Below are 21215 nucleotides of genomic sequence, written 5' to 3'. Positions count from 1 at the left end.
GGCACCCTTCTTCCTTAAATTAAGAACTTCGAGGCCCTAAGCATGGAAGGGTTGCTGCCACAAACCATATGCAATTCAAATTAAAATAATAAACACTATGAAATTAGGAAGCCCCAAGAAAGTACTAATTTTTCCCCTGATGAATATCTTGATTTTTTTTGAAGCATTTAATATCACATTTTTTGAAAAATATTTTCCCCATGTTTAGCTTGTCTATTGTGGGTATAGCACTGATCACTCTGAGTTTCTTCATCCTCTTGCAAATGTTTCAATATTGAATCAGTGATCTTGACCTTGTCCCTGGACTGGAACACTTCGCTTTACTCTCCTAACCTTGGTTACACCCCTTCATTGCTACCCTCCACGTTCCTTTTGAGCTAGGGCAGACACCAGTAGAATTTGTTTTTAAAGGGCCAGATAGTAAATGTATTAGGCTGTGTGGGCCATGGGGTGGGTCTCAGTCACAGATAGTCAGTTCTGCCACTGTAGTTCAAAAGCAGCCATGGGGGGCCTGGGTGGCTCAGTCGATTAAGCGTCCAACTTCAGCTCAGGCCATGATCTTGAGGTTTGTGGGTTTGAACCCTGCGTCGGGCTCTGTCCTGACAGCTCAGAGCCTGGAGCCTGCTTCGGATTGTGTCTCCCTCTCTCTCTGCCCTTCCTCTGCTCATGCTCTGTCTCTCAAAAATAAATAAACGTTAAAAAATTTTTAGAAAAAGCAGCCACAGATAGTAAATAAACAAACTGACATGGCTCTGTTCCAGTAATGTTATACACACACACACACACACACACACACACAAAAGCAATGGTCCAGATTTGGCCCAGGGGCCATAGTTTGCCAATCTCTGATTAAGGATCCTGTTTTGCAACATTGTGCAAAATTATATAATAAAAATAACAAGGCTTATGGGCAAAAATGGAATTAGGAGAACAATAGTCAAAAACTTCATCACATGCGTGTCAAAAACACATAGAAAATGATGCCGACCTAATTCATGCAGTGTCACAATTTATACATGTTAAATGGTTAAGCAATACACACACAATAGCACAAATGCTACAATAAATATTGAAAAATACCTGACGTTTGCCTGGAGAAAGATGCTTTGGAACCATCACACTTTGTGAGTGATTGTGAAGTGGTAGAAGGAGGGTCATGAGATGATTCAGAAAGTTGTAACACTAGACATGGATAGGTGTAACTCTGGACACATGCGATTCAGCCCAAGGTAGCTGGTAGATGTGTGAGGTGGGGGGGGGGGGGGCGGGGATCCCTTTGTGGCTTGGTTCAGCTGGGTATGGTTTTCTGCATTCGCCGAGTGCTTCTCGTGGATGAAATCACACATGAGCAAACACAAAATTCTTGTTTCGCTCAAATTGCTCCTTAATCTATTACTATCACTGGAACAAAGTCAGATGTCTCGCAGGCACCTCAGCGCCAACGCGTCCTACCCTAAGGCGTCCAACTGTTTTTCTTCACCAAGTCTTGCTTTCTCCATAAACCTGCTGACGCCATCAACATCTATCCAACTGCCTTGAACAAAAACTTTGACGTGATCTTCAGCGACTTCTGTCTCACTCACTACATTCAACTAGGCATCAACTGCTGTCGGTGTTACCCGATAAATATGTCTCAAATTCATCTTCTGTTTCCGTTGTGTACTTGTTCACACTTACATCTTTTCATCTCTTGCCAGAACTCTCACAAGAGTCTTTTTTTTTTCTTCCATTCCCATCTCCCTACACCTGATCTTCTGTGTATTCTGTGTAACCATCATAGTGATCTTCCTTGGAGCAAGGCTTTCTAAGAGCAAGGGCCTCGAATTTCAGTCCTTACTTTGCCCTGCTATCTGTATGAGCTTGAGTAACTTACTTAACCTTTCTACCCCCTCAGCTTCCTCATCTAGAAAATGGGAATGATAATAAGTCTTGTGTCACAGGATTGATGTGAGGATGAAGCGTTTAGCAGACTGTCCGGTATACCATCATTATGATATGTGCTCAGCGAACGGCAGTTCTGATCGATACCATTATTCTAGCCGTTAACGTCACTGGTATCGTCATTATTGTCACCATCAGGACAGCATCGTGCTGGGAGCGTCTCCCCAAGCTGTAAAGCTGGGCTTTTACCCTTTTTGTCATTCATTTGAACTCAGTGCAAAGGAAGTGACATTTATTTAGTGACTACTGCATCCAAAGCAGCATCAGGATGGATACTCAGTTGAATGTTACCACCTAGGCTGGAAGAACATCGTATTAATATCTTTAATTTAGAGCAGATTGTCATGATGGCTATGTATAAAATGCAAAGGGAATATAGGCAAAGAGAGATTCTGGTGGAGGATTTGGGAAGCCTTTGGGGGAGATGATAGGATTTGATTGGTCCTGAAGGATGGGAAGGGTCTTGAGAGGCAGTTATGAGGGATACGTTCTCCTTTAGAACCATCCAGTGTTGGGTGTGGCCATAAGAGGGAGGGTTTTGAAAGGGCAGGTCACCCACTGCGGCTGCCCTATGGATGAGGAGGGAGGAAATGGGATACAACACGGATTGCTGATGGACTGGGTGGCGGGGAGGGGTCGGCAGGTACTGCTCAGTGGACTTCCAAGTGAAGTCCACGTCCACTCATTCATTTTCATTTCCACCATTAGGAGGTAAACTAAGGTGTAACATTCTCTGGGGATAAGGCATTCCTGGTGGAGGAAGACACAGGCCAAACCACAGTGGTGGGGATGTGCTGTGACTCTTTGTAAGTTGCCTCCAAACTGGAGTGACTTGAGCGCAAGGTCCAGGGGTAGAAAAAGAGTATCTAGGAACAGGAAATATTATTATCTTTGTGATTTATTCGCACTTTTAGAAGGAAGAGTAAATGCTGAGAAGACGACGTCACTCCTAGCTCTCTCCAAGCCAGGTGAGCCAGGACCATCCTATGACAACGCGTTTCCAGAGGATAACGGTGTTGAGCTGACCTTGTGAGCTGCCCACGCCCACCCCAGCGAGTGTGCCTCAGCCTGAGAGCAGCCCCTATATCTTGCTTCCACCAGTTTTATGCTGAGCTCACCAGAAATGTCAGCCCCAGTTTTCACTCACTGGAGTCCTTCTCAGTTAAGGCTCAACTCCAAGCATTCCTGAAAATGTGTTTGACATCAGCAACTGGACTTCTAGTCTCTGACGTGTGCTTGCCCCATGGATGATGTTTACAACAGCACATGTGGGAGAGACCTACAGAGGACAGGTTGTTCACCCCGAGAGCCTGGGGAACACTCTGTGTGGGTCACACAGGTGTCAGTGTAGGGGCAGACAGGCTCTGGAAAACAAGTCTCTGGTAGTACGGCCCAAGAGCACTGCCCTTTTCCAGAACTTGCTCAAATTACTTTCTGAAACAACTGGAGATATGTGGCTAAATACTGACCAAATGCATCATCCTCAGGGTGCCTGGGGGGCTCAGCAGGTTATGATTTCGGCTCAGGTCATGATCTCACGGTCCTGGGATCCAGCTCCTGGTTGGGCTTCAAGCTGAGGATAAAGCCTTCTTGGGATTCTCTCTCTCCCCCTCTCTCTGTCCCTGCCCCGCTTGTGCGCCTGCTCACGCTCTCTCTTTCAAAATAAATAAATAAAACTTAAAAGAAAATCATTATCCTCTAATTCCTAACTTCGGTAAGCCAGAGCTATAATAATTAGTAACCAGGCAGTGAAATATGACAGCGAAGAGACATATTGGCAACGTTGCTTCCTCACACTGGAGAGAGAAGCAGACACCGCGCCTGACAGGGGCTTGGTAAATAAACACCACCCAGCATCTGAACCCCTGTGCAGAGATAATTCTGAGGTGCCCTGCACTGTCTCCAGAGTTCCCAGAAGGGCAAGTTTTTCACAGCCGGGCCCTGATTGAGAAAGTGCCCTCTACTGGCTGCCTCACTTCCCCACTTGGCCCGTCCTTGCTTTCTGGTACCTTCTGCCAGATAAACTGCTTGCCCTCAAGCTCTTCTCACGTCTTCCAAGGGAATCCACCTCGGCCAGGAAACTCGTTAAGGGTAGAGGGAAGCTTTTATTGAAAACTTAACGGGAGCCCGGTTCTCTGCCTGACACTTGCTTTTGTATCCACATTCTTTACCCCCTCGGCACTCATGGAGAGTGCTCACCACAAATTCCTTCCACGCTCTGCCCAACGCTGGACTTTTCCAGCCATAGGAGTGCTCTGCTACAGACTGGACTCAACTCAGGGCTGACACAGAATTAATGCTCCTGAAGCAGCCCTCAAGCACTAAAAGATGGCGGCCGGTCCCACATGCCGAGGGCGACACAGCTTTCAGGTATGTCTCACCCTATCTCCCCAAGGTCCCCACAGGCTTGAGTCTCCAATGCCCACGGCACTGACCCGACCACTGACACGCACTTTGAGAGCTGCCTTTCCTTCCCTCTCCCACTTCCTGGGTCCCCACAGTACCTCCTAAGACCACCTCCCTGAGGGAGGTGCCAGTGCCACACACTTGCCAGAGGATCTGCCTCTGGGGGAGGCCGGCACAAGACGACACACACCGGACGCTGATAAACAACCGAGTGTGATAATGTACTACTAGCAATGATTATTCATTTCTCTAAGTGCTTTCCACATGTTACCTCATATCATTCTCACCTCACCATACTGGTCTGGGTGTTGATATCACCCTCATTTACAGATGAGGAAAGCAAGGCATAAAACATTGATTATGATGAGGGAAACAAAGGCAAGAAACATGTAGTTTAAATTAAATTCCCTTAGAGCCTGCAGCCCACTGATAGATGCCAGAGACCTGTAGTGTGGAACACTCATCAAGAAGTTTATGGCTGCCTTAATGCCTTCGTGTTTACATTTCCTTAAAAACTAAAAGCAACCTTATCTTGACAATAGCTAAATCCTCAGGGTCCTGTGAGACTCTGTTTTTTGGCATCCAGAAATTCCTTGGATACCTACGTTGTCTATACCTTTCCTCCCTCCACAAACTTAAAAGTATATAATCACTCGCTCCTCACAACCCAATACAGCTCTTCCTGCCCACGGGTGCTGCCCCTGTGCTTTAATAAAATCACCCTTTTGCACCAAAGATGTCTCGATAATTCTTAGCCGTTTGCTCATAAATCCCACTTCAAATTTCAATAATTATCTTGCCCAGGACACATGACTGGTTACTAGAGCACCAGGTCAGGCGGCCTGGTCACATTTTCACACAAGGAACCTAGGCTCAGAGAGCTTAGTCAACCTGCCGAAGGTCACACAGATGGCAAGTGACAAGGCTGAGATCAGAACCCATGTCTGTCTGGGGCCAGTGCACTTCCTTGGCCAATTAACAAAAATCCTCCTGGAGGTCCCTGCATGCATTCAGTCTTCCACTTGATTCTCTGGAGGCCCAGGCCTGGACATTTCACCTGGAGCCCCATCCGGTAGTACTCTGCCTCATTCCATTCCACAGTCTTGCGCTGAGAAAGATGTGAACCTAATGAGGTATGGGAGGAGGGAACCCCCAAGCCACCATGTAGCCTGAAGCTACCCCAGCTTTCACCTGGATGCTTTCCAAAATGTGAAACTGCTTCACAAGAATTTGCTTCTTACAAGTTTCTGATCCTTGATCCTACTCGAACAGTTGGCGTTTGATGAATGTATTGTTCTTCCAAAACAAAGGGAAAAAGAATAAAGTTTGGGCTTTGAGAGAACATCAAAGCCTTCGGTTTTCAGAATTCGTCTCTAAGTCGCCCCTAAATCAGTAGCCACATCAGTAAGAAGACAGCACTAGAGAATCAAACACATTGTAGTGGGATGCCTGGTTCAAGGTGGGGCTATGGCACTTCTCGGCTGTGTGAATTTATGGAAATGGCTTTACCACTCTGAGCCTGACCTTTCCCAAGATGAGGATAATAGTGCTGGCTCTGTCAGCCTAAGGTGAGGATCATACTGGGGCAAGGCATAGGAAAGATTTTGCAAATATTAAAATGCTATAACATACTAGGGATATTGCATTATTGCAAAGCAGGGTGTGTGTCTCTTCTTTTAATGTTGCCAATATTAACGAATGCAATAAATATTTATGGAGTACATATGAGGTGCCAGACTGTATTGTAGGCTCTGAGGACACAGGGTAAGTGAAACAAACAGAATTTATTGCCACACATCCTAGTGTAAACAAAATAAGTAAACAGTTTGTTAGAGGGTGGTAAGTCTTAAGGGGAAAAAGAAAGCAAGGAGAGGTAGAGGAAGTATTGGGTGGATTGTTGCATTTTTAGATGTCGTGGTTAGGAAAGATCTCTCTGAGAAGGTTACATCTGGGTCAAGCCTTGGAGAAATGAGAGTACAGACCATGAAGGAATAACTCAGGACAGTAGGACATGCTGGGGTTCCAAGGAGCACACTTTGGTAAGCATTGCCCTGGTGGCCAGACCAACCTCACTACATACTCTTGCACTCCATGACTGTGGCCCTTTGGAAGAAGCGGAATGTGTCTCAGTCCAGCAAAAAGAGAAGTGACCTTACTTGGCCTCCATTCCAAACATGCTATTGTATATTATGAGGTTCAGGACATGCTACCCCCAAATATGACACCTCAGCATATTAAGTATTAAGCCGAAGGATTTTCTTTTTTTAAAAATGACAGGAGCAAAAAGGTCACTGTGACCCCCCAACGCTTCGCCCTTCCTCTCTGAAAGCATGAGATAAATCCCCCATGTGAAGGGTACCCGACCTGAACCTGGAGGGAGGGAGACACTCTTACCATCAGAGATGGAGAATTAAGGGCTGGGAAATCTGCACAAACCTTGTGAAACTCACCCTTCTCTTTCTGGTTACTTCACCATTTACTACGCCTGGCCCAAACACCTCTGTCTTGCCAATTCCTCACAAGTTCATTGTCCAGTTGTCTAAAAAAGTATAAAAGCTTTCTGCTCTGGTTGCTTTGGGTCTTCATTCTCTCGTGAAGTTTCTCGTGTGCATGTAAAATTCAAGGACATGGATATGTTTTTTGCTAATCGATCTTTGTCAGTTTAATTTTCAGAACGAACCAGGGACCCTCAGGGAGCTGAGGAAATCATTTTCGTCATCTACATAAGCTACTTGCCATCCCATAGTTTCTCTTATCTGGAATCCCAGTTCAGGAAACCTGAGAAAGTAGCCCAGAAAGTTTCCATGAACTGGCAGCTCGACAGAATCATCTGCAAAGCCTGCTAATTTTGCAGACGCTCAAGCTCCCATTAGGGCTGTAATCATGCGGGAACATTCGCCATGCGGAGGGGGAGTGTCCGGCTGGCAAGTCCTGCCCAGTCCAGGCTTCTCTTGCCATCCAAAAGTAGAAGGGACCTGTGAACCCTTTCAGAAGCCCAAATGGCACAAAGTGAAACAACTGCCATTAATTTATATGGAACAGTTTGTGAGCATTCCAGGTTCCCCCCAAATAACCTCTTAGGCTTTTCTGATACCTGAGGACACATCTTGCTAATGGATGCACGAGATAAATCGAGAGAAAGCACAGATGCTCAGAGACGCAGTTCAAAGCTATGGTGGCCTGGCGCTAAGGTGCCGTCGTGCCCCGGGGAAGGAACTGGCGGGGCCACTGCCGCTGCTTGGGGTACGTGCCGCATCCATCGCGGCTCACTGCCAAACAAATGCTGAATGTTGCTTGCGCTTCCTGCCTTTTTCTCATAAAAGCAAAAACCCTTTCCAGATTTCTTTTGTTGGCAAAAAACAGGTACTAACGTTGGTCTTTTCTAAAAGCGAAGTGGTATAACGCGAACTTTCGAGAAAAATGGGGGCTACTGCACTGTCTGCATAGGGAAGCCATGCTTTCTAGGCAGCTGCTTCTGACAGGAGATAGTCAGCAGCGTCCCCAGTGCTGTAGAACCAGGATGGGTTCAGCAGCCTCCTCTGCCATCACAGAGGAGGCCCGCAGGGTCCCCAACGGCACAGAGGGAGGCATCGGGAGGTCAGTAGCGAGCCCGGAATGATGATGGAGCTGGCCCCACGTTGGCCAAAGACTGTGTCTGGATCGCCTGAGGGTCAGTTAGACTTAGGGTGTTCGTCACGGCTAGAGCTCCGCATACACTGCCTTGCACGTGGAGAGCAAGAAGACGAGCACTGGGCAGAATTCCCAGGCAACACGTCTGGCCTGGATTTTACTTAACATGTATCGGGCTTCAAGTGCTACGCTCAGCTCCATAGTCCCATTCCTTCCAGTAGAGCAACACGAAGGGATTGGATGTGTCTCAGCTGCCCTGGGATGTGTTCTTGCTGCTCGGAGATGAGGTGAGAGACTCGGAGGTAGAGAGCAAGACATGTTTCCAATCCCAAGCATGTCTAGCCAGGGGCCCGTGGCAAAGGGCGTCAATGCTCTGAGTTTCAGTATTTCTACCTGTAAAACGGGAAACCATTTCTTCATCTCTAATAGGCATTTCCTTGAGGATACACCATCTTATTTTAAAGAATGATTATGTTGCTTAACATAGGGTTTGATGATCAGTCGGGTGCAGACACAAAATAACACCAGAGAGGCGTACGAGCGCGAAAGAGATCTGTTATGCTCACGAGTCATAGAAGAGAGAGGCGAGGCGGGCCGCGCAGGGGCCACACGGGAGGAGGGTGCAGGGAACAGGCTCCGCCGAGCAGGTGGGGAGCCAAGAGAGAGCGAGGACCTCTGGGCAAGTGCCTTTACTGGAGGTCGGGGTGTGGTGCACAACAAGCAAGAGAGGTGAGGCATTTCACTGGTGTGGTCACTGGTCACAACCAGGAGAGGGCCAAAGGGGGAGCTTTGGCAGGGACTAGCCTTACCACGCTGGTGCACCTGGTCACGTGGGTCAAATGCTTCCTGCCTGTTTGTTTGTGGATCTGTTGAGGTAGCAGGAAAACAGGAAGTCTTAAAAATCTATAACGCAATGTCTTCCAAGGGGAGAAGATGCTGTTTGAGTCTACCTATGAGGGACATCCCACCAAGGTACAAACCATCACGCAAAATATTTCCAGGTCCTTCCGGCAAGCCAAAGATCTCTCTGTGGGGATTTATATTAATATGCCAATTGGCAACCACATGGGTGGGGCTAGAGAGTAAGATGTTTAGTGGAATAAGTCAGGCAGAGAAGGAACAGATCCATACGATGTCACTCATATGTGGACTTTAAGAAACAAAACAAGCGAGTAAAGAAAAGTGTGGGGCGGGGGGAGAGAAGCCAAGAAATAGGCTCTTAGCTATAGAGAAAAAAACTGATGGTCAGCAGAGGGAGATGGGTGAAATAGGTGATAGGGATTAGAAGCACACTTCCCACGGTGAGCACTGAATAACGTATAGAATTGTTGAATTACCGTATTGTGCACCTGAAACTAACAGAACACTGTATGCTAACTGTACTGGAATTAAAATAAAACTTAATGAAATGTGCAAATGAGACAGGCCATGGGCCCCTTCTGGACCACCAGACAGCCAACATTTTTACCCCCCCTCTCATCCATCTTATCTGTGCTGCTCATTGGATCCTCATTGGTAAATATGTTTTCTCCAACCGCTTTTATTTTTTGCCATTTAATCCCATCTCTATGAGGCAGGAATCATGAAATGAAGTTGACATTTTTACATGAGAAACCGGGGGCTCAGAAGGGTAGGAACCCACAGAGGTCACACAGCTAGAAAGTGGCAAAGCCAATCCCGGGTGGTTTGATTTCAATTCCCTGATCTAACTGTAAAGCTATGCCAATTAATTATTTCTGCCCAACAAATTACCCCAAACCTTAGCAATTTAAAATAACAAACACTGATGATCTCACTCGGTGTCTGAGTGTCAGGACTCAGGGAGCATCTCAGATGAGTGGTTCTGGTTGAGGTCTGTCTTAATGCTGCAGTCAAGACGTTGCTTGGGGGTGCAGTCATCCCAGGGCTTTGTTGGATTAGAAGATCCAAACTTTTCCCATGGATGTCCTCAAGAAGCATCAGTTCCTCAGCACGTAGGCCTGCACACAGGGCTGCTTACAATATGACAGCTGGCATCCCCAGAGTGAATGACCGAGAGGGAACGATACCCAGATACATGTCCTAGGAGGTATCTAACCTAATCTCAGAAGTGACATGTCATTATTTTTCTCATAAAATGCAACTGGTCACAGAGACCAACCCTAGGAGAATGTCGAGGGCACCATACAAGTGTGTATCTTCCAGGAGACAGGGACTAATATGGGCCACCTTGGAGGCTGGACATAACTGTCTAGCAGAGTTTTGAGTTATCGCTCGCAAAGGACTCCACAGCCCCCTTGGCTCATGGTCTCCCTACCAGCTACACTTCAGCATGGAGGATGTAGGGGGAGGTCTTTCTAGGCATCTTCTCCTTAATATAGAGACCGGGAAAAAGGTTGGGAGAAGGACTGCATGAATAAATCATTATTTTTTCATCTTTCATCAGTGCCTTCAAAACATTGGACATGATGCATTGAGGGTAGTTAACCCTTCTCAGGACATGCACACACGCATTGTTTTTAAATAAGAAACAGAAAGAAAGGGGGTGGGGGAAGGGGAAGGGGCTTACTTTTCCAGTCTTCCCGGACACAGAGTCCCCATCAGATTTGCTGCTGTTTTTCTCATAACATGGCAGGACATAATCTAGCTCAGAAACTAAGAAAAGCTGATGGGGAGAGAAAGGGAGAAATGAGCCATAAATGTTGGCTATATTGCACAGCACCCACAGATGATAAACTCCCGCCACTCCTTGCATAAAGCTGCAAGCGCAACTGAACTTGCCCCTTTTAAAAACGGCAGTTGGAGTGGAGAGTGTTTCTAAGATAGTAGAGTGTCACCTTCATTTTTAAACACGAATAAGCTACACAAATTAAGCCTGTGGGGGCTAAACCATCGGGCAAGAGAGAGTGAGAGCAGAGGAAGGGGCAGACTTTGTCGGGGGGTTCTAGAAAAGAGTTGGTTATTCATTCACTCTTTCAACTAGCATGTAGGTAGCCTTTGTTATGAGATGTAAGCATTGGGGGGAATATTAAAATATATGGAGTACAGGCCCTGCTTTCCAGAAGTAGGATATTATCGATTGATTCGCACAGATTTAGGAGACAGACGTATCCTCAATCACTTATTCATTCACTGACCAAATACTGCTGGGTCAGACAGACACCGGGGTGGCAAAGATAAGTAAAATAAGGCGCCTGTTCTCGAGAGCCTACAGTCTCCTGGAGGGTCAGGGTTCAGGTGGATCCAGAATAATCAGGAAAGAAAGAAGAAAGGAGGCACCTCATTCCATTTGGGAGAGAGGATGGAGAAGTTTCTAAGGGGAAGTGTTACTGCTGCTGAGTCTCAAAGAGTTTACATCATTCTTTAGATGCATATAATATAATCTGCATACAATGCACAACTGACTTGTATAACTGATTTTCCATCTGTCTGTCCGTTAAGGGGGTGTGGCTTAGAGGTGACAATATTGGGCTTTGGTTTGGATCCCACTCCTGCCACTTGCTAGTTGTGGAACCTTAGGTAAGTGACTCTCTTGGTGCCTCAGTTTCCTTACTCATAAAAACAAGGATGATATTAGAGACTACTCCCTATGATCATCATAAGAATGAAACAGATGAGTTAATGTCTGCAAGGTGTTCAAAAGAGTACCAAGCCCAAATAAGTGCCAAGAGTACCAAGCCCGAATAAGTACCGAGTTCTATGTAGGCATTACTTATTTCCATGTACAGACAGAGGCAGTAGTAAACTTTTCCACTAGAATGCTTCCCAGTGATACTGCTGGGTCATGGGAATCAAAATCAAGACCCATGAAAGGGAAAGGCCAAGATGCTGGTTTTGAGAGCATTCCTAAAGACGAGGTGAGGAGTCTTTATGGCTATCCACGGGAAAAAGCCAGAGTTGCAAACTTTTTGGCAAGAAGCAGAGGCAAGAGCCAGGCATCTCAGATCTTCACAGGATCAGAGGCCTTGAGGTGGAATCTATTGTCCTGATCTCTCCCCGCCCCCCCCCCCCCCCGTGTCCCCTGGCCCCCCCCGTCCCCCCCCACCGTGCCACCCCGCCCCCCCCCCCCGAGGTTCTGGCTTAACTGACTGCAAGAAGGAGGGGCCCAAGTGCTTGGTTGCGTCTCTGGCAGCCTCCTACTGGGTGGACAATGGCAAATAAAAAACGTGTGCTGCTTTCAATTTCCGTGTCCTCATTGTTTCTCCCCTTCCCCACTCTCTCGCTTTCGTTGGCCCAGAGACGGGACCCACTGGGGAAACGAAGGCTGCAATCAATGTATGGCTTGTATCCTAGTACCTGCTCTACGAAGTATGGAGTGGGAACCCTTATTTGTAGCACGAGAAGTAAAACTAATTGTTATGGTATTGTGTCGACGTTGTGGCACCATGTTATATATGTAGCATTCCGTGTTTAGCTTCAAACCAGCCTCCGGAGGAAGCAGATACTATCATCCCCATTTTAGAGTGAGTAAAGACAGATGCAGAGCAGTCAATAACTTCCCCAATGTTATTATCAGTAATTGGAAGAACTGGGTTGTGAGCCTAGATCTGTCTGACGCTAAAGCAAGTGCTTGTAACCTCTGTGATATGTGGTGTCAGAACTAAGGCATTCTAGAATTTCAGAGAAGAGTAGAGGCGGACATAGTGAGGATTTCCCCAGAGACTATTTGGTTTGAGTATCAGACGTGGGTGGGGTTGCACATGTGAGAAAGATGGAGTAGGTCATTCTAAGCCAAGAAATGTGAAGGTTATGATGGCATGAGGGTTACGAACTTCCCAGGGATACGGGGAGGAATCCAGTGTGGCTGACACTTGGGCATGTGGTGCACACAAAGCGGGCTAGGGTCAAGTTCAAAGAGGGTCATTTGTTCCCTCAACCTAATAAAAACGCAAGCTCTTCTTTAGAGTGAGGTTGTGGGCAGGGGAAATGGAGGGAGACGCTGTCTCCTGTGTCCTACCAGGCACCACAGGGAGGCAGCATTCTGTACCAGCAGCCTCCTGCCCGTGGTTGATGCCCAGTTTCTGCATCACTGTCTGAAGACAGTGGCACGACCTCTAGACACTGCAAGGGACCCAGCTGTCTGGATTGGACTTGATGATGTGAATGGAGAAGCAGAAGAGAAACCTGTAAGGAGCCGAACCTTAGACCCTAGGCTGATGGATCATGAAGCAGAGGGCTACGCCAGGAAGTAACCTCTTCTGGCTCCTGTGGGCAATACTAACGATTGCAGAGACGCCAGTTTGGATACAACCATTCCACAAAGAGCCCGTGTCTTTCCAAATTGTGGTTCACGGAGATAACGAGCCTAGGATTTGTTTTTAATGATCCTATTCTCTCCCAAATGATCCTTGACTAGAAATCATCCCCAGGAAGCTAGCACGTCATTTTCAGAGGTACTGTGAATCCAAAACAACAAAATTCTGACTATTCACTACGAGAGTAGATATGGTATCATCATCAAAAAAAAAAAAAAATAAAGTTATAACCAACAGTTCAGATTCATACCCCAGCTCTTAGCACTAAGCTGTTCTGTGACCTTGGACAAAGTGCTCAACTTGCTCAAACCTCCATTTTCTTAACTGTAAAATAGGGCTAAGAAAGTGTACCTCACAGGGTAGATGTGAGCAGAAGTGAAATAATGTGCATGAAAACACACTGCTATTTTAAATTAAAAAAACTTTTTTTAATGTTTATTTATTTTTGAGAGACAGAGTGCAAGTGGAGGAGGGACAGAGAGAGAGGGAGACACAAAATCTGAAGCAGGCTCCAGGCTCTGAGTCATCAGCACAGAGCCCGATGCGGGGCTTGAACTCACAGACTGCGAGATCATGACCTGAGCTGAAATCGATGCTCAACCGACTGAGCCACCCAGGGGTCCCAACACGCTGCTATTTTAAAGCCTTGAGCTTTGGGACTGCAGGAGAGTTAACAGAGTCGTTAAAGAATCTGAGGGAAATGTAATGTGCTTCTAACATCAGGACCCCTAAGGTATCCCCTTGGACACTACTTTGTGCCCTGCCCTGTTAGGTCCCCCGCAAGTACAGTAGAGGCTTCCTCCCAGGGACCAGGCAGAAGAAAGAAGAGTTTCAGTCCTGCTTTAGACAAGGTCTCTCATCACCTTCACGTCCCTCTGTGTCCAAATGTTAGACATGGTGACAAACCAGGTGCATTTATGTTTAGATGTGTCTGGAACAAGAGCACAGAGCCAAATGTATCCCTCGCCACTGCCCCCTGGCATGGCTAGTTACTCTCTGTTTGTGGTTCTGTAGTCTTGAGAAAGTTATTCAATCTCTTAACGCCTCAGCTTCCTCATCTGTAAAATGGTGATATTAATAGTATTTCCTTTGTCATACTATTATGGCGAACGATACTTAGGATACTATATGTAAGTGGAGTGTCTGGCCCATAAAAAGCACTCAGTGAATATTAGCTACTGCAAACATTGTTAATTACTGCACTATGGCGCAATCACCTCATCCCTTTACAGGGGATGGGGGGGTCTCAGCCCCACTGGACTGCATGTCTCCTGGCAGCCGGGCAAGGGTAGAGGGTCTGCCCTACAACAGATGGTGAATAAATGAATCCAGAAAGGCCAGCCATCCCCGTGGACAGGAGTGGGCAGAGAGCCGGAGAGGAGAACTACTTGGAGGGGCAGACCACTGAGCTGAGACTCAGAAACAGTGGGAGTCATTGCCAGGTAAGGAAAGGTGGCCGGTGCACTCATTCCAGCCATGGCCCAGCGACTGACAGGAGGGCAGGACTCCACGCAGCCCACAGGATGACAGCGAGGCCAGGACAAGCTGGTACTCAGGGCAACTGGAAAGTGAGATGGGAACAGACAGTGGTGGCCTTGAGCAGCACGTTAAGCAGCAGGGATTAGGTCCCGTGGGGTCAGTGTTTTCCAAACTTCAGCCAGTGTCACCTGCACAATTTTTGCCAGACCTAAATAATGCAATATCTCTCACTTAACCTCTTAATGTTTTCCTTAATTTACCCATTCTTTGTATTTATTTTTATTTTTAATTTTTTAAAAATGTTTATTTATTTTTGACAGAGAGAGAGAGACAGAGCATGAGCGGGGGAGGGGCAGAGAGAGACACACACACACACACAGAATCCGAAGCAGGTTCCAGGCTTCGAGCCGTCAGCACAGAGCCCGACGCGGGGCTCGAACTCACAGACTGCGACATCGTGACCTGAGCGGAGCTGGACGCTCAACCGACTGAGCCACCCAGGTGCCCCAACCCGTTCTTTTTAACTTAACTAAACCTGCCATCTAAGAAAACTCTATTACTATTGTAAATAATAATCCATGTCTTTTGCTGTAAACATAGTGGTGAAACGAGTAAAGTAAAAACAAATTACTTTCATAAACCCTTGCTAGATACTTTTGCCTGCAAAGGCTCTGAGCCTACTGTCTCTTGGCTAAAAAGGGAAATCAGTAGGTTTTCGAGGAGTGTGAAAACCATCAAGCACATATGGCAAACTTTTCACTTAGAAAGATGGAGAGGAAGCTGGGAAGGGAATGCGTTTGGTGCTGTGGAATTTGATATCAGGTAATGCTGTCACCATGAGTTTCTAAAAGCATCCTGAGAGCTGCCAGTGGCAAAGGTCCCACAAGTAGGGGAGCCATCTTGGGGGTGATGGGAACATCTCTTAATGGTTTTAGGGAAGCAAAGTTACCCTTTTGGAACACCTTTCTGGTGATATTGAGGGCTATGGATTTATGGGGGCTGAGACTGGTGGCTGGGAGAAGGAAACAACCACAGCCCAGGTGAGAGGTAGTGAAGGTCTGAGGGAGAAATGCTGTGGGGCCAGGGAGGAGAGAAGCCACTGACAAGATATACACGGAGCCTGGACCGTGCTTGTTGACTAACTAGGCAAAGAAAGAGTCTAAGATGCACCCCCCCCCACCCCCCCGCAAGGGATCAGCTTGGGCAACAGGGAATTTGATGGCACCACGGTGAAAGAGAATTCTTCAGACGATGTTCCCACTTCTCTTTTCTGAACTTGTCCATCATCTCCTTCCAGGTTCCCAGATTCTTCCAGCTGACTTCTAGGTACTCAGAACTTCAGGAAACCCCCGGTCAGAAGAGTTTATTGTCTAAACCCGTTATACTACCTAGGACTATCCAAGGTAGGGGTCAGGCTGACGACAAACCACTCTACATGTTGCTCTCCCCATTCCACTACTATTATACAGTTGAGAACTAGTTAAAAGGAAAATCAAGCATGGGGGCAAAAAGACGTTCAAAAGTCACCCAGAGAATCCCCCAAATCCAGGCGTGGTTTCTGGGATTTCACAAATTTTCTTTTTCCACCTGGTGACTAGGTGGGGTAGAGAAAATCAGGGGCAGGTGCCTGGGTGGCTCAGTCAGTTAAGTGTCCCACTCTTGGTTTCTGCTCAGATCATGATCTCACAGTTAGTGGGATTGAGCCCCACATCGAGCTCTGTGCTGACAGCATGAAGCTTGCTTGGGATTCTCTCTCTCCTCTCTCTGCCCTTCCCACCCCCCACCACTCTCTCTTTCAAAATAAATAAAATTAAAGAAGAAAGTTAGAAGCTAAGTGAATGCATTTGTGTCTCAGATCCTGTCTTAGAGCTGTTGGAAGAAGAATTTCCTTGACCCCAGGCTTCCCCACACTTCACTGCTCAGACAGACCCCTTTAATTCCAACAGTGGAATTCTTGCCCTGTCCTTGAGGGGCCAGTGGTCTTCACATCAATTTGCTCTATCCCGGAAATGAGACTATCCGTCTTATTCTCCCTGATCCAAATGAAAACATCAGCCGGCAGTCACAGCAGAAAGTGGCTAATGAACCAGCTCACGCTATGGTGTAAATGACCGTGAATAAGTTAACTGTCTAACATTTAGCAAGAAATTAATCCAAAGGAATAAATATCTTCTGCCGAGTTTCAGATCCATGGGGCTTTATTTTGAAGTAGCAAATACATCTTTTCCCTCCTACGAGGCTACCTTAAATCAACAGACACCAAGGCTCTAAAGTTCCATTGACTGGGTAAGAGTGGTCTATAAAAGACACTCCCAAGAGTGTCACTGGCTGTCTACTTTCAAGTCCGGCCATGGAGTCCATTAAGTTCCAAAACAAACACCTTCTCCTATTTCTAAGAATGATCACACCTATTTCAAAACGAAAACTTCTCCTTTGGTGATGCTTTAAATTGGAAACACACTAAAGGTAGTGGCAGAATGCATAAAGGCTGTCAGTGGAGGATCCAAATATTTCTGCGTAACTTTGTGTGAGTGAGTGGACTAGTGATGTGATCGGACATTGTACAGGCCACTCAAACGTAGTATCTGAATAGGAAAACGGAAGGGAACACAAGTGGAAGGAACAAAGCTTCCAGGAATTATGTAGGCAAACTATGGAGTTCGCTATTTTCAGAAAGTGATGATTTCTCCTTCCCTCATTATAAATATGTCAATTTCCTTTAAGTGTACTCCTTTCAATTTGCCCTTGTTGACAAATTTCCTATTTGAAGCTACTTGAAGAGATTGAAGAAGTTGTTCCTAATTGGATTTAAAAATACTTCTTGACTCTGAGATGGGAAGCAATAGGTTTTGCAAACTGTGACCATTCAGAATCCATAAGGTCAATGTCAGCCAGCAGGTCTATTTCCTTTAACTTTTAGAAGGAGAGTAGCTTAAATATATAGCTGTATTATGGTCTGCTATGTCAGAGGATCAAAATTAATGACATGGGCTACAGAACATATTCTTTCTCCATCCACCAAGTCATGTTTTTCTAACTCAGAAGTACCTTCTTTGCAATAGTACTTGATTATTCAGCCAAATCAGAGATTCCTAAGACAGAAAGGAAGTGAAACGTACATATACCCCATATTGTTACATCTAAAATAATGGTTTCCAACCCTGGATATTCATAAGAATTCCCTGGGGAGATTTTTTTTTTTTAATGCACATGGCTGAGCCCCACTCCTCAGCTACAAATCATTATCTGTGGTAGTTTGGGCCCAGGCATCAGTATTTTTGAAAGCAACTCCGTGACTATGATGAATAGCCAGGGTCGGGAACAACTGACTTGGAAATCAAACTCACCCCTAGTGTTGAGATTTTGCTTCTAAGTGGTCAAATTCAAGGAACACTCCATTCCCTAGAGAAAACAGTGAGTTTCCCTCTCTTCTTCAAGGTCCTACTAGCAACATCTGATGAAGACAACTCAGGTGTGAGCAAAGACTGGGAAACTAACCCACTAGATCTTGTGTCACCCCAGACCAGCCTGGACTTTGTGCCCTATGGTTGCCATACCTTTGGCCTGGGCAATGTATTTCTGCCTGGGGAGTGAGCTACAAGGATCCCTCTTAGCCTATGTGCCTTGAGGCATGTGTTATTCTCAAAAATGATGATCTAGCTTTTATTTGATTGATTGATTGATTGATTGATTTTAAGAGAGAGAGAACATGAGTGGGGAGGGGAACAGAGGGAGGGAGGGAGAGAGAAACAGAGAGAGAGAGAGAGAGAGAGAGAGAGAGAATCTTAGGCAGGCTCCAAACCCAGTGCAGAGCATGACGCAGGGCTGGATCTCACGACAGTGAGGTCATAACCTAAGCCAAAAGGAAGAGTTGGATGTTTAACTCACTGAGCCACTCAGGCACACCAATCTATTGAATATAATAAGTCAGTGAACAACTGCTGAGCTTCTACTGTGCTTAACACTGTACCAGGCACGTTCGTGAACAGAGAGTAGGAGCTAAACCCTGTCTTCAGAGAACATCTATTTTGTGCACCTATAAACCAGTGACAAACAAATTGTGACTTGAAAGAGCAGTGATCTCTCAGATTTTAGACACTGACCAAAATAGAAAGTATACATAGCAGAATAACAAAGAATAGATTTGGACCCAAATGGGGAGATATTAGAAAGCATCGTGGGAATCTGACAGAGGAAATTACACTTGGTAAAGAGAGCCATGGGGGGATTTGGTCCTGAGGAATACCCCACTGGCACTGTGAGCCGTGGTGCCAGCAGAGAGAGGGGATGGGCTGGTGGAACACTCAGGAAGGTGTCTTCACATGACTTTGTGGCCATGGGATCCCATTTTAAATGGAAAAATGATAAGAATTAGTCTTCGGGAATGGAGAACAGTGAAGAAGAATGAGCTCCGATGCAAGGTTTCTAAGGTAAACGCGAGTATGGATATAAACAGTGATGCTAGAAAGGAACCAAAAAGTTGGCTTGTAAAGACATTGGGTTCGAGGCCATTCTAGGACATCTGAATAAAAACTCCCAGTTGGTAGTTGAGGATAAGAGGTTAGGATCTGAATAAGGGAGAGCAGAATGATGGCTTCTTTAAGATTGAAGACAGAAGGAAAAAGGAGCACAGGGCTGCAGAGTCTGTGGAAGAGCCTTGAGAGAAGAGATACATTAGTGAGGTCTGTGCATGAGAAATATGCTTGTGTAGTTATTTATATGTGTAAATGCCTCCTACGTGGTTTGATTGAGATTGAAATCTCAGACTTTTGCCCAAAACAACTCCGTCTTGTGCCATCAGTTCAAAATCTTCCACACAGCATGAAGTTCCTTTTGTAGATTTGCTTATGCTGACCAATTAGCTGTAACAGAACATTTTGTCAGACAGAAAAAATATGTACAGAAAAAGGGTGAGACAGTTGCCTTTTAGAACTGACCTTTCACTTTTCATATTTTATTCATCCCTTGTTGCAGATAAGGTTAAACTCACTGTTATTTAAACTGTGTTACTAATTCAGTGAATTCATGGGAAAACATTAAAACTTAATAGTATGGAGGATTTTAAGCATCTTATTTTTAATGAACCAATTATTACCTGTTCTCCAATTATCCATCAATCGTAGGTCTTTTTTGTTCCAGACTGTGAAATATGGAGTAGTCTAGGAGTATTTAGCAGAGAATCTGTATGTAATGGGATTCAACAGGAAACATACAAAATAATCATTATTTCTCTTTGGAACTCTGAGTAATATAACTAACCCATCTGGGACCATTTCACTTCATCTTTAAAATGGACCAAACTAGATCTGACTTGTTCATCTAGTAGGTTTTCTATGAAGGCTAACACTAAAAAAATGGAATAGCATATGAAAGAACTTTCTAACAGTTTAAGCCTTAAAGGCACGAAATTTTTCACTGTTGTAAATTGTATGATGACCATGACGAGAGTTCTCGGTTAGCATAATGCTAAGGCAGACGAAGGAGCATTTGGCTGGGCTCTGAGTGACACAGAATGTGGGTGCATCTGAGATTGTCCTCGTTTGGGTAGTTCACAGAAGGTGGCACTAAAGCAAGGGTTTTTATCCATGTGATTTATCTGGAAAGCGCAGCGAGGGAGCGGGGAAGAAACCCAGGGAGGAAAGGACAGCAATAGAGGATGCACACATGGGCAGGACCCTGTGGGCAACATGGGCCCGGTCCCATAGGGGATCCTCTGAAGGACTATGTCCAGCACTCCTCAGAATGACCCACTGGGGTGATGAAGCACAGGTACTCAGTCACTAACTCCCATCCTACCCTGGAGGGTTGTTCCTGGGGCCTTAACTCCTGATGTTTCCAGGCTGTGACACGTAGTAGCTGCAGGAAACCAGAATATGTCACCCTGAAATATACTTCTTTGACAAAAACTTATTTTGAGCCGAAAGCAATTAATAAGCAGCAAAATCAGAAGAAAAGCTCCCTCTGCCTTTCTCCTTTTCTGCCTAAAGGCAGGATGTAAATTCTGTTTTACAGGAGATGGCACCAGAGGAATCTACAAATAAACCTGACTCCATTAGTTTCTTTCTATATAGTTACTTTCCCACATCTTTGCCATCCTTGGAAGCCAAAAAACCACTTTCTTTTGTCCTGTCATTTTCCTGCAAAATTTATTGTTCTTTGTTGAAGATACTGTGTAACCCAGAGTTCTAAGCCACCTCTGTGTCACTCATGCCCGGGTTCTCCTGCGTGTTACATGTGCGATACACATGTTGACAAACTTGTTTTTCTCTTGTAAATCTGTCTTTTGTTACAGGAGCCCCACTTAAGACACTGTAACATGTTTGCTCCCCTACGTAGCTAAGCCCACTCCTTCTGGCCAGAGAGCACCTCCAAGACAGATCTACCGGAAGCCACGGAAGCCACGGGCATGTGCAGAACGTCTGTTGGTGACCTCGAGGGGAGAACAAGGCCATACAGAGGGGGGCACCAAGCCTCTGCTTTGCAGCCAGACAGACTTGGTTTTGAATCCTGGGTCTGGTCCCCATA

At 45.9% G+C, this 21215-nt stretch overlaps 1 pseudogene; it reads left to right on the top strand.

Moving 5' to 3' along the window:
- The window catches only part of LOC106989434 (inosine-5'-monophosphate dehydrogenase 2-like), a 117371-nt pseudogene that overhangs the window by 18287 nt on the left and 77869 nt on the right, over positions 1 to 21215 (top strand).

The sequence above is a fragment of the Acinonyx jubatus genome, chromosome C2, assembly GCF_027475565.1.
Source record: "Acinonyx jubatus isolate Ajub_Pintada_27869175 chromosome C2, VMU_Ajub_asm_v1.0, whole genome shotgun sequence".
NCBI classification, from domain to species: Eukaryota; Metazoa; Chordata; class Mammalia; order Carnivora; family Felidae; genus Acinonyx; species Acinonyx jubatus.
This window is presented reverse-complemented; position numbering and strand designations above follow the sequence as displayed.